The sequence below is a fragment of the Leopardus geoffroyi genome, chromosome C1, assembly GCF_018350155.1.
Source record: "Leopardus geoffroyi isolate Oge1 chromosome C1, O.geoffroyi_Oge1_pat1.0, whole genome shotgun sequence".
NCBI lineage: Eukaryota > Metazoa > Chordata > Mammalia > Carnivora > Felidae > Leopardus > Leopardus geoffroyi.
In genome coordinates, this window is record NC_059328.1 from 100,661,603 (window position 1) to 100,676,034 (window position 14,432).

Sequence of the window (14,432 nt, forward strand, 5' to 3'; positions counted from 1 at the left end):
GTAGTACTTAGCAGGTCCCTGGAGCTAGCCAGCTTTCCCACAAGGTCTCTTCACCCCACCTCACCCCACCCCATCCCACCCCACCCCAGGAGCTCCTCCTTTGCTCCTGGCCTTGATTTCTGGGTTGTTCTCATTGAGACAGACCAAGAAGCCCTTTGCCTTGGCTTCTGTTTTGTTTGCTTTCACTTGTGCCATCCTGTTGTGGACAAGAAGGAAGCACGCCAACATCAGCCCCTGCCACAGACCAAGGGAAACATTTCCCAGCCTCCGGTTGGATGTGGTTCCCTTCCCGTGGGTCTTCCTTCCAGAGCCAGGTCTGTAAACTTGGGGATCAAATGTTTTGTTGCCGCACTCTGTCCAGCCCACAAGAGGTTTTACTCAGAGGGGACTGGAGAGGGCAGGGGCTGAGAGGTTGCCTGCCCTCTGATCCCAGCAGGGCTTCCAGTTGGGCGCAGAGGGTCTGGAGGATGCCGCCATCTTGCTTTTGGAAGAGGGGCTGCTCACAGATTCTGACCTCACTGGTCCGGGCAAGTTTTCCATTTGGAGTGCTTTCCATTCCAGGAGGCAAAGCAAACATCTGGTCACACAGTTCCCTTCTCCCCTGCCAGCTACCCCACTCAGGGATTCTAGACATTTGTTCCATCATTTCTTCATTTTCTTTCCATACCATCTAGCTGAACTTTGGCTGTTTCTATCTTTTCTCCCATCCAGGCAGCCATTCACAGCCTCTCCCCTCCTTGTGTCTGCTCCTGGCCCTGACAGGAATTTTCCTGTGGCTTTCTGTGGTCTCTGACCCTATAATTTACCACCCAGAGCCTGCAGGCTCTCCCTGCACCAACGACTTTCCAAGCAGATCCTGGTCCAGTGTGGTGGCTCGGGGTGCCTGTCACAAAAGTCCTTGGAGAAGCCACCTCTGTGGCCCAGCAGCGCTCCAGCCCCCACCCAGCTCGTGGCAGATCACGGCAGCTCTGTCCTCATGTTTGGTGTTCTGGGGGTGCTTGCGGACTAGAGGCCCGCTCAGGCAGCCTCGGGCGCTGCTGGCAGGATGCGTGGGGCAGGACTTGTGGAGAGCGGCCTCTTGGATCCTCACCACCCACCACAGCAGTTGTGGTCCCTCCGAGCCACACCATCTCCTCCCTGCCCCTGGGTGTTCATCATCCTTGCAACTCAGCTTTTCTCGGCCGCTGCTCTGGGCCCGCCACCCCAGCCTCTCTCCTCTCCTCTCCGTCTCATTTGCTCTTGCTTGCACAGGGTGTCTGGGACGTTATGGCTTCTGTTTCGCCATCCCTTGGGGCAAGGGGTTGGGGGGTGTCTCTCATCACCGCTGCTGCATTCTCCCGACCAGGGCCATCTCCACACAGCTGCTACTGAAACCCCCAAGACGATCTGACTGGGGCAGTTCTTTCTTTCTGGCGTCTGGTCCTAGCTGGACAGAGTGCCGTGCCAGGCCACCTCACGGGTCTCTGGTGTCCTGATGACCATACGTGGCTCTTCTGGAGTTAGGTGCTGAGCCTCAGGTCAACCGGTTATCTGTGGCCACAGTCGCACGGTCACACGACCCACAGCATAGCAGCCGGCGGATAAGGGACCATCTGAGGCTGCTCTGTTCAGCATGCAGCGTGGGTGTCGGGGGCGCTCGTGGACCCTGCTCCCACCGACCAGCACCCCCCCACTGCATCAGGCCTGGTCCACCAGTCAAGAGCTCCACTATCTGTCCCCCGTCAGACTAGCCCAGTTTTTTCCTCCTCCTGCTTGACACATGCCACCCCTCCAGCAGGGCAGTTCCTCCTGTTTGTCCCCAGCTCCCCCTGCCCCGAGTCCCCCTGCCATCTACCCGCTACTCAAAGCTCCTCCTTTGAAGCTTCACTCACCCTTCTTTTCCAGGGTGCCCCTTGGTCCTGCCATGGGGACTGGCCCTTGCCCATGGTTTGTCCTGCACTGTTCTCCGTGTGGCATCACCACACTGCTCCTCGGTGGGGTTGACACTTGGCAAGGGCCACCGCGGACTGGCAGCCATCACTACCGCAGCGCCTCACTATCACTCCCGCTTTCCTCCCATGGTCCAGCGTCTGCAGGACAGGAGCTCTCCTTCTGGTGGAGAGATCAGACCGGAAGCCGGGAATGGTTCAACAGCAACAGCAGGATTTGTGGGGTCAGATCATGCCACTTCCTTGCTTAAAACCCTCCAGTGCTTTCTGTTCGCACCAGAAGTCACAGGGAGCCCTGTGTGTAGCCTGCAAGCATCTGCATGATCCAGTCCCCGCTGACGTCCTCAACTTTCTTTCAAGCCTCACTCCCCAGCCCGCCCTGAACTACCACCCTGGCTTTTCAGTTCCTTAAAGACACCAGTGTGCCTCCTCAGCCAATCTCTAAGCTCCATAGTGCGAAGCTTTTTGACCCTCACGGTGCCTGAGAAGATGCACAGCACCCATAGGCGTTCCATAAATATTTTTGAGTGACGAAGTGAGCAGTCTGTGCATTGATGGGAATGCAGGGGAAAAGCATTAGGCACATATGAGGAGGAAGGCGGAGGCCGGCAAGGCCAGACCAGAGAAGGGCAGCATGGGAGGCAGATCGACGGGGGTTCGGGCCAGACTGGGAGGCTCTCGTGGCCAGGCTGGAAGTCTGGTCTGACCCCATAACCTGCAGCCAGGTCTGGGGTGTCTCACCGAGGAAGGAGTGCGAGCGATTCAAGAAGAGGACTTTGGCAGCCACGGGCAGGACGGATAGAAGTATGAGAAACCTGGGAGCCACGAGACAGGTTGGGAGTCTTTGGAAACACCCCAGGGCTGGCTAAGGAGGCACGCAGACTTGGGGGACAGGTGGCTCGAGAACAGCCGGCTATGGAGGCCCGGTGGGGAGTCAGCTGGGCTTGCTGGTAGAGTGGAGAAGGAACCAAGTCCAGGAAGGTGGGGACTCAGGTCTCTCCACAGGTGCCACACCCTGATTTCCAGGGGGGCAAAGGAATGGCCGAGCCTGGAGCAGGGGGCAGGTTACCAGACCAAGAGTACAGGACAGTGGCCATGTCGCGGTGGGGCATGGGCTTTGCCTGAAGTTCAACAGCCCCAGCTCTGTCGCTTACTAGCTGGCTTAACTTGGCTAAGCACTTAATATCTCTGCACCTCAGTTTCCTTATCTGTCCCATGGGAACAATAATGTCCCTAAAGTAATGCAGGCAGAGAGCACAGCACAATGCCCAATATGCAGTCGGCCCCAGCTTAAATAGTAGCACTCTTTTGTAACGAATACAGTCAAACCTTGGTTTGCGAGCATAATTCATTCCGGAAACCAGCTTGTCATCCAAAGCACTTGCACATCAAAGCGAATTTCCCCATAAAAACTAATGGAAACTCAGATGATTCGTTCCACAGCCCAAAAAATATTCACATGAAAATGATTAGAATACTGTAATATAATATGAAATAATAAAGGAAATGCAAAATATGAAGAAAAATAAACACATTAACCTGCACTTACCTTTGAAAACCTTCGTGGCTGGTGTGAAGGAGACCAGAGAGAGGAGGGTTATTGTGTAGGGCGACTTTCACTATCACTAATGGAATCACTGCTGTCTATTGGCACAATGGAATCTCTTTCTTTTCGTGCAACGTTAGCAAGGAACCTGTCCAATGACACTTGCTTTTGCTTCCTTTTGAGGGTTTCATGGAAATGTGACATTACCTCGTCGTTAAACAGACTCATCGCTCGTACTGCTACACCTTCAGGTGATGCCTTTCTACAAAATTCTGCACTGTTTCCCACATTCTGCACATCTCCCTAATCTCATTTGAAGTGAGGGATTCCTCTGCCTTTTTCTCCTCCTCTGCAGATGAGATAAGGACATAAACTTCTTATAAAATCTTGCAATCTCAGCCACTCCCATACCTCATTCGTACTTCTTGATGATTTCCTTCTCAACTTGCACCGTAAATATCTCCTTACTGCCTTTCTTTTCAACCTTTTTCTGCACGGGGGCCATTGTATATACTCCCACGGATGTCTACTACAGTACAGATTAATAAACTCTTGTCATATGCTGTATTTTATGTAACTTGCAGTAAATAACGCAGTAGAGGAAAGGGTCTGTATCTGCAGGGAGCCTGACCTAGAATGAAGCAAAACCTTCCTAAGCTTACTCTTGTATGCAAAAATAAAGGACTGTCCAAAGGTGCTTTGAAGTGACAAGAAAATACACAAGTGCCAGTTGTGGGCACCTTCCAATGTTCTGAAAAATCACTGACTTCTGCCAAACACCAAGCCTGAGACCAAGCATCTGAGCATGGGAGGCAATCACCCACAATCCGGCAGCAAGAGGCAGAGAGAGAGAGAGAGAGAGAGAGAAGAACCATTGGCTCCGTTGTGATCATGTGACATTCGGCCTCACGTACTGTTCATATTGCAAGACATCGCTCGTTTATCAAGTTAAAATTTATTAGAAACGTTTGCCCGTCTTGCGGAACACTCTCAGAACAAGTTACTCGCGATCCAAGGTTTTGCTGTACTATTAATAAAATAATAATAATGTTAATCCCACAGACTGGGGGCCCTAGAAGGACTCCCGCTTGAAGACTTAGGCACAAGAGCTCATTTGCAGAATGAGTTTCCCGGGAGTCTATGAGCCAGGCCTTGGTCTGTGTCTGAGTTCTCAGGAAGCTCGTTAAGCCCCTCCATGGGGACTGAAGGCCTGGGGTGGACAAGCCTGAACGTTGTGAACTGGTCTCAGCTGTGAGGAGCTGGGGGCAGAGGGAACAGAGGTGTGGGGGGGAGGATGCTGCCAGGGCCCATGTTCCAGTTCAGTGTCTCCCTGCTCCTTGGGAATGCTTCCCACAAAACATGTGACTGAGGCAGCAGGGGACACGACTGCCTTCAGGCCTGGCTGAGGATTCTAGTCACCCGGCGCTCCCTGTCTGCAGGCAGAGGAGAGGCACGGCCACGCCTAGTGACCGAGGTGGCCGCTCCATCGGCCGGAGAGGTTTCTCAGGCTCCCCTATAAGTGGGGCAGCTCTCACGCTTCTGTGGAGCATCTTGGCTCCACCCTGCTTTCTGGAACGTGGGCTTGCCTCGCCTGGGCACCGGCTCACCACCGCGTTGCATTTGTCTGACACCAGCACTTGGAAAGGGAGTCGACAGCTCTGACTTAGAGCCGAGAGCGAGCCTGGGCTTCTACGCAGTGGGTTCTCAGGCCGTTCCTGAACTGCTCTCCGCTGCCTTTTGCACATCGAAAAACACACAGAGAATGCTTGCTGAGTCCTCCGTTTGCAAGTTTCGTAAGTGCTAGCTAATTGTTAAAATTCATCAAGACGCTGTCACGTACATGATCACATGTCACCCTGACAATAAAGCTGTGGTCCGGATGAGGCAGGTAGTGTTAGCCCTGTTTTACAGAGGACGTCCAGAGAGGTTACGTAGCTGGCTGATTTTCACATAAGCCCAAGTCTTTCCACCTAGAAGCTGGTGCTCTGCTCCCTATGCTAGGGGTTTTCCAAAGAACCCCTCTGGATGCTTAAGATTCCGATTTAGAAGGCAGGAGGTGGGTTCGAGAAACAATCTTTAACAATCCCCGCCCCCCCCCCCCCCCCAGATGGCAGCGTGAGGAGCATTTATAAAGCTCCAAGCTGAGGCTGTTGTACTCAAGCCCCTCAGGAGAAAAGGAACCTATTTGCACCCCTGTGCAAATAGTGGAACATTCCCAAAAGAGAAATCTGCCTCTCCCCAGGCCGCGGCATCAAGCTCTGAGAAAGGAGCTGGAAAGGGGCTGTATCAGAGCTGCCCAGGAGTCTGGAGGATGCCCCCTGCCCTCAAAAATTCTAGAAAGGCATTGCTCTTCAACAGCGGCCAGCCCTGGAGCTGGATGATGTGCACTCAGATGCTCTCTCCTCGGCTTTCTGGCCTTGCGGCTTTGACAAGTCATTTAACCTCTCTTGCCTCAGTTTTTCCAAATAAAATCCTGCAAGGAAACAGCCTTTGGTACAGCACTTAATCACTGTGAGCTACTAGTATGAATATTGTTGTCATTGACTCCGGCAGCCTCTCCTTTTAGCTGCTCCTTCCCCACAGCTTACGGCCAGACCCAGCTGGGAAGAAACAGGCACAGGGACTAGTGTGGCGATGAGGCAAACCCAACAGAAGAACTGGGTCAGCGTTGCTCCAAAGCTCTGGAATCCTCTCTCAGAGCCTTCCCTTGTGTGACTGGGGGCCCATGGAGCGCTGGCCAGGTGAAGCGACAAGCCAGGCCGTGACCCCACCCTCCGCTGACACTGCCCAATGCTGCCCTGGACATGATGGCCACTACAAAGCTAGCCTTGCTCTTTTCTCGACACGCACCGCAGAGGAGGGGCACGGTGGGTGGCAGAGACACGTGGTTTCTCAGAGCTGTGTCTCCCCTACACAATGCAAGACAAGTGGGGACTCTCATCAGTGTGGTGGCAAGAGGCACCGGTCAGGACAGACAAGTGGGTGCCCAGAGGAGCTGTGCACTCTTTTTAAAAAAAAAAATTTTTTTTAACGTTTATTTATTATTGAGAGACAGAGAGAGCACAAGCAGGGGAGGGGCAGACAGAGGAGGAGACACAGAATCCAAAGCAGGCTCCAGGCTCTGAGCTGTCAGCACAGAGCCCGACGCAGGGCTCGAACTCACAAACCGCGAGATCATGACCTGAGCCCAAGTCGGGCGCTCAACCGACTGAGCCACCCAGGCGCCACAAGGAGGTGTGCACTCTTCCTCCCACGCTTCTGGTGTTAGGGAGACACGGCTAATGTTCCTAGTGCTGATAGCTGTGCCTTCATCTCGGGCTTTCTCCATCACCACCAACTCTGTTCTGCTTAGATGGCTGACCTGGGGAATTTGTTCAGTGCGAAACAAATAGAAATGTATTTTGTATTCGATCATGGGCAGCGAGGCAGCACCAAGACCAGGCGTCACTCTACAGAAACATGAATGCCAATTCCCTCACCCGCCCACACAGACTACAGGCTAGAGGGCATGGGAGCCCCTCGCCATGTGGTTGGGGACCCCAAGGCTCAGAAGCAATCCCACCAAGATCCCCAGCTTGTTTTGTGCGGGAGAGACAATCCTAGGATGTTCGCCAGGGTCGTAGGCTTAATTGGGTAGAAGCTGGTTTGTCCTGAACTGGAATTATCAAACAGGAAGATTGTAAAGTAATTTTCTAATCGTCAAAGATTTAAGTATGCCTAGTGGAGTTCGGGGATTGCCAGATGCTCTGTATAAAGTGGCCATCCTCAAACACGAATGTGTGTAAGACCAGCCAAACAACAGATTGTTACCATCTCTCAGCTATTTGCCCGATGGCTGGATACCAACCCTTGGAATACTACTTGAAAAACCAAAGTGTAGGACCTAAGAGTCCTTGCGGAATCTGCGTGAGGTGTCTGCACAGTTGGGGTGTCGGTGCGGAAACACACTCCCCGCTGACAGGTGTCATGTTTGGGGCCAAACAACAGGGTCCAGAAGGCTTCCAGGCAGAGAGCTGGTCCTCTTGAAAGAGGAAGGAGGCGGGGGTGCGGGTGCTGGGGTGCGGGCCAGCTAGGCTACACTCGCTCATCAGTGAACATTCTGAACGGAAGGTCCTAAGCTGGTATTTCTTCAGGACATTCGAAGTGACGTTCCTTCCTGCAGACAGCGCCCCCTGACAAGTATGGTTCTGCAAGGGAGATCGCAGACAGATTCTGTCACCCGCGCCCACCCTTCCCATGCCTTTGAGAGCAGCACCTCATAGCCTTTATTCCCCTCAAGGCCCCGATGAGGTGGGTATTATTTGTCCCCATTTGTCAGAAGAGGAAAGGGAGGCCCAGAGAGATGAAAAACCTTGCCAGTGGCCATGCAGCCGGCAAGTGGCAGAGCAAGGCTATGAATCCAGGCCGCCCTGACAGCAAACCCTTCTTCTTAGCCCGGGTTTCTTGAGGTGTGGTCCTTGGTCATTTGGGTCAGAACTACTGGGGGGACTCGTCAAAATCGAAGACCCCGGAATGGAAGCCTCTGGGGCTGGGACATGGGAATGTATACCACAAGTAGGCCAGGTGATTCCAATGGTCTTGAAGTTTGAAGAACAAAGTCCTCCATGAAGGAACCAACAACGCCCATGGATGGGAAGCCCTCTCTTGGCGCTTCGGGTCAAGACCCGTGGGCAGGGCTTCTGTCCCAGGAGCTTGGCTGTCTCCAGTGTGATGGACGCACCTCTTCCCCAGGTAACTGACACCAGGACTGATGGGACCCTGTGATGACAGCCCCATCCTGTACCCCCAGTAGGTGCGGCATGCTGACTCAGCACAATGGCCAGAGCCTCTTCTGGCCGCGGTTACGGCGGGTCACTCCCTTTCTGCTGTGACTTTCCGCCATCCATGCTGTCACAGCTCCCATCGGCAAGATGGAGGGAGCGGTCTCACCTCCCCCAGTGGATGTGAGCAAGATGGCTCCAAAATCGGCTTCTCCACGCTGCCTTAGGATGCCTGTCTCCAGGGGCTGGGCCCTGACAGGCAGCTCGCCCTCTGCTTTAGCTAATTTGTGAAGATTGGGACCCATGCGGTGACAAAACTTGCTCTGTACAGTGTGCAATCTCCAGACCTGTGATTCTTTGAGGCTCTTTCATACAAAAACAAGCCCTTTGGGAGGCAGGCTATCACAGCTCCCAATAATCCCTTTGCTTTGGGGATGGCACCAGCTTGATGGGGAAGGATCTTTGGCCTGGGATGGGTGGGTCCGAAACAAGACAATGAAAAAGGAGGGAGGGAAAAGCCTATGCCCGCATATGGCTGTGTCACACTGCTACGTGTAGATCTGCCTGCCGTCCCTGTAGCTGATGGCCCCAGGCTCTTGACCGCCCCTGCCCCCCCTGCTGTTCCTGGAGCACCTGTACTCCTGTGATCCCATCCCTGTGACCGCCACTGAGCACATCTGGCCCGGGGAGGCCAGCCTAGAAGCCACCAGAGAGAAAACGCATGCCCACGTAGAATTGCCAGTGCCTACCTGCCCCTCAGACTTCCTCTCTGGGAGTTTACATTCTCGACGGCCCACGCATTGGGAATTCGTGGTGGGAGGAGCCTCTAGAAAAGAAAAGAGCAAAGTCTTATTATCAGAGATCATTAATATGCACCGAGGGGGCAGGGAGAAAAGGGAGTCCCTGGAGCTGCCATCACATTTTCGTTCCCCAACCAGGTGCCAGGCACCGTGAGGACAGCTGTCCCCTGTCTGGGGTCTCTGCGAGGCTCCTGTGTCCTCGGGACCCCAGCAGCTCTCACACAAGCCTTCACCGTCTGCAGCCTAGGGAGAGAGCCTGGTCTGCCACCACCTCAGGTGGAACTCTTTCCCACCACTCCCTGTAGTGGTGGCCGGTGGCTCAAGAAGGAGGAAGGAAACAAATATCAACAAGGCACCGTGGTATGACAGTCACTTAAAAAAAAACTTATTTATTTATCTATTTATTTATTTTTGAGAGAAAGAGAGAGAGAGAGAGAGAGAGAGAGTGAGCAGGGGAGCGCCAGAGAGAGAGAGAGAGAGAGAGAGAGAAGGAGACACAGAATCTGAAGCAGGCTCCAGGCTCGGAGCTGTCAGCACAGAGCCCTATGTGGGGCTCGAACTCACAAACTGCAAGATCAGGACCTGAGCCAAAGTGGGACACTTAACCGACTGAGCCACCCAGGTGTCCCTGTTTATTTATTTTTGACAGAGACAGAGAGAGAGAGAGAGAGAGAGAGCACAATCAGGGGCGGGGCAGAGAGAGAGAGAGGACACAAAGTGGTCTCTGTGCTAAGAGCAGAACCATCCGATATGGGGCTCCAACCCACAAACCGGGAAATCATGACCCAAGCCGAAATCGGCTGCTTAACCGACTGAGCCACCGAAGCACCCCTGACAGGCACTTTCTGACATCAGGTGGTTTGTTTTGCATAATCCTCAAGGTCCCTCAGAGAGACAGAGAGGGTGACCCTATTTATGGATGAGCACCCTAAGAGCCTGAGGGCAGAGTGACACAGTATTTAGACTCTCCAGCCCATGTTCATGGCCCTGCTCTTCTTGTGCTATGTATGTGATGACCAGCATGGACTGGCCCTGTGTTTCCCTGCTACAGTTTCTGAAAACAACAATAACAACAACAAACAAACAAAACAGACGTTGGTGTCCTCCCTGAGGGCCCTGGGGACAAACAGCCCCCGCAACGCTTCTGAGGACACTGCACAAATGGGCTCTGGGCACGTCAGGCTGAAAGGGACCCTGGAGATCTTCTAGAACATTCCCCAACCCTTGTCGGGAGAGGACACTGAGTCCCAGGGAGGGGAAGTCTCTTGGGACTGTCTCTAGATAACATTTTTTGAAAGCTTCCTGTTTGCCTTACATACTCATGAGTGAACATGAATTAACTCCTTTAATCCTCATGACGCCCTGATGAGAGAGGTTCTCTTATTATCACCATCTTATTAAGATAAGGCAACTGAGATTTAACAAGGTCAAATGATGCTTTCAGAGAAACAGGCAGGGATGCCTGGGTGGCTTAGGTGGTTGAGTGTCCAGCTGTGGCTCAGGTCATGATCTCATAATTCGTGGGTTCGAGGCCTGTGTCAGGCTTTGCACTGACAGCTCAGAGCCTGGAGCCTGCTTCAGATTCTGCATCTCCCTCTCTCTGCCCCTCCCCAGCTCATGCTGTCTCTCTCTCTCTCTCTCAAAAATAAAGAAACATTAAAAAAAGAAAGAAAGAAAGAAAGAAAGAAAGAAAGAAAGAAAGAAAGAAAGAAAGAAGAAAGAAAGAAAGAAAGAAAGAAAGAAAGAAAGAAAGAAAGAAAGAAAGAAAGAAAGAAAGAAAGAAAGAGGCAGAGCTGGGACTTGAACGCAGCCAGTCTGATCTGGAAGCCCATCCTTCCAACCACCATGTGAACCATGCCCTTCAATGCCATTGCTTTTGTCCTGCTGCAGAGAACTGGCAGTCGAGCTGGCTTCACTATCATCATAGCGTGTGTTGTGCTCCCCTCCTAGGCCTCTGTTTTCCTTGACACTTGAGAAACTTTTGTTGGTTGCTAAGGCTAAAATTACTTTTTTTAATGTTTATTTATTTTTTGAGAGAGAGAGAGAGAGAGAGAGCCAGGAAGGGGCAGAGAGAGAGAGGGAGAGAGAATCCCAAGCAGGCTCTGCGCTATCAACACAGAGCCCAGTGCAGGGCTCAAACTCACGAACTGTGAAACCATGACCTGAGCTGAAACCAAGAGTCAGATGCTTAACTGACTGAGCCCCCCAGGCATCGCTAAGGCTACAACTTCTGATGCTTGGTCACTACACAGTAAATCAGGGAAGGACAGTTTTATTTGTAAAGAAAAACAACGGTAGTATGAGAACTGCCTATGTGGAAGGAGGAACAAGGGGACTTTGGGACAATGAAGGGAGATGTCGTTTGGAAGTTCAGCTTGACGGAGGGTGATGTGCCATCAGGGTCGTCCTTAAATTGCCAGACTTGACAATTTTTGTTTGGTCGACACAACGGCCCTTTTCTCTGTGTGACAGTGTCTGAGGTGGAAAGAACAGTTATTTACCACGTCAGACGCTCTTGGTTGCTAAGTATCAGAAAATACAGTTCAATTAGCTAATGCACAGGGAATTGTGGGCCACTGAAGAGAAATGTTTGGTGGCAGTGTGGCTTTCTGACATAGCTGTCCTGGAGTTGTTGGTCCCACTCTTGCCGGTGAGTAGGTCTCATTACATGTTGCCTTCTCTCAAGACAGCAAACAATGGCACCCATTCCGCAACTCACATCTACACATCATTCTGTCCAGACAAGAGGTGAATGTTCACCACTTCCCTCCCTCCAACCACTGAACACAGGCGTGAGATAACTTCTCATCCCTGAATGATCCCAGGGCAAGGGGATGGAAGTAAACTGATGGCTTGGGACCACTGTTAGGATACTGGGGGTGCCCACATCAATTCTACTCAAGCATCATGGCCGTTCCCCAGTCAGGGAAGGAGAAATGGATAGTGGGCACCAGCCTAGAATTCTCACTACATACATTTCCTATTTTCTTTTCACTTTTTAAAACAATTATTTTTTAAATTATAGTGGACACACAGTGTTACATTTCAGGTGTACAATATAGGGATTCCACAAGTCTGGTGTGTTCACAAGTATAGCTACCGTCTGTCACCACACAATGCGAATACAATGCCATTGGCTGTATTCTCAGTGCTGTACTTTTTAGTCTTGTGATTTATCTATTCCATCACTGGAAACCTGTATTTTCCGCTACTCTTCACCCATTTTGCCCAATCCCAGTACCCTATCCTCTGGCAGCCATCAGTTTGTTCTCTGTATTTATGGCTCTGTTTCTCCCATTTGTTTGTTTATTCATTTGTTTTATTTTATTCTTTTTAGATTTCACATATAAGAGAAATAGGATATTTATCTCAGTCTGACTTATTTCACTTGGCATAATAGCCTCTAGGTCCATCCATGTTGTCACAAGTGCAAGATCTCATCCTTTTTAATGGCTGAGTGATTTTTTTTTTTCACTTTTAAGTAAGGAATATCAAGGATTTTATACTATTCCCGAGTGTTAGGTTTTAGTCTTTCCCCATGACTGGCTAAAATTCATTTGCTACAATTCCCAATTTCCATTAATTAAAAAGCAATTACTATTACCTCCCATTTCATAGACCAAAAAAGGGCATACTGCAATCATGTTTTGTAAATCTTGTCAGATAATTAAAACTGTACTATTCTACCGAAAATCACTTCTACTCTTTCTCACAAATGAGATGACACATATTACGAGGGCCATCTTTAAACTGAGTACTCTCAAATCCCTGGAGAATTTGAACCCTGACCTAGTATAGACTTGGCCCAGGGCTTCTGGATAAGATGAGCAGGGCCACCCTGGCCATAAGCAGGTCCATAAGGTGGCCAGAGGCAGGGAAGCCCACAGTCCTCCCCAAAGCCAAGAAAACGGACCAGATGACTTCTCTGGGTTCCTTTGGGCTCTACTCTTCTCTTTTGTAGAATCTGCCTTACACTGTCTTATGATTTAGGCAAGAAAACTAGTGGTGATAAATTTTATCCAGTAATCCAATGGGATCCCTTTCTCTGAACCCAGTGGTTCACAGTGGTTCTCGAACTTTTTGTCTCAAGACCCCTTCATAGGACCCCGTAGGACCCCCTTGAGAACACCAAAGAACTTTTGTTTATGTGAATTATTTCTATGGGTATTTACTATATGAGACACTCAAACTGAGGAAGTTTTAATGTTTATTTATTTCTTTTTTGAGAGAGAGAGCGAGCGAGCATGCAAGCAGGGGAGGGGCAGAGAGAGAGGGAGATAGAGAATCCCAAGCAGGCTTTGCGCTGTCAGCACAGAGCCAACCGCTGGGCTCGAGTTCATGAACCCTTTGACCATGACCTGAGCCTAAATCAAGAGTTGGATGCTTCACTGACTGAGCCACCCAGGTGCCCCCAAGCTAAGGAAGTTTTAAAACACACAGCACACTTTCCATTAGCCTCAGACCGATGTCATGAAGTGTCATACAGCCTCTGGAGACTCCAGTGTGCATTGCTGAGAGAATGAGAATTCAAAAGGCAAAAAATGACTTAGAATTATTATTAAAGCAGTTTTATTTTAAGGTTTTTTTTTTAAGTTTATTTATTTTGGGAGAGAGTGCAAATGGGGGAGGGACAGAGAGACAGGAGAGAGAGACAGAGAATCTCAAGCAGGCTCCGTGCTGACAGCACAGATCCTGACACAGGCCTTGATCCCATGAAACCTGCAATCATGACCTGAGCCAAAATCAAGAGTCAGACACTCAACCAACTGAGCCAGCCAGGTGCTCCCTATTAGTCAAGTAGTTTTGATCCCAGACTCATTGTAGTCGAATGTAGATTTTGAGAAAACGCGCCTTCGAATCAGACTGTCTGGGTTCACATTCAAGCTTATTCTCATGACTCAGTTTCTTCAGCTACAAAAGGAGGATCATAATACAATTTACCTCATGGGGCTGCTGGAAGATTAAATAATATAAATGCCATAAGGAACTTAGAACAGCACCAGTATATAGTAAATACTATCTATTATTAATAAACAGCAATCACTATTGGTCTAAAATTTGAGCTTCTAAGTCACTATTATAAATGTAGATCTTTGTGTCTTCCGCATGGGGCTTGCCTCTCTGCCTGGTCTATGGATACTGGTGTGTGCCCCTCAGCCCCCGTGAGGCTGTGAGCTCCCGGAGGCCAGTCCTCTGGACTCCTCCCTGGTGCCTGGCACTGTGTCTTACATCAGGAAGGAGGCCACATTGACCGAATAACTGAAGGTCTGGCTCTGCCTCAAAGGAGCAGAGAAGTCAGAGCTCGTAGCCAGGGCTCCCAACTCAGTGTGTTGAGGGAAACACCACAAAATAACAGCTCACCCCTTCGCCGTGGTCAAGGAGAGAATTAACACAGAAC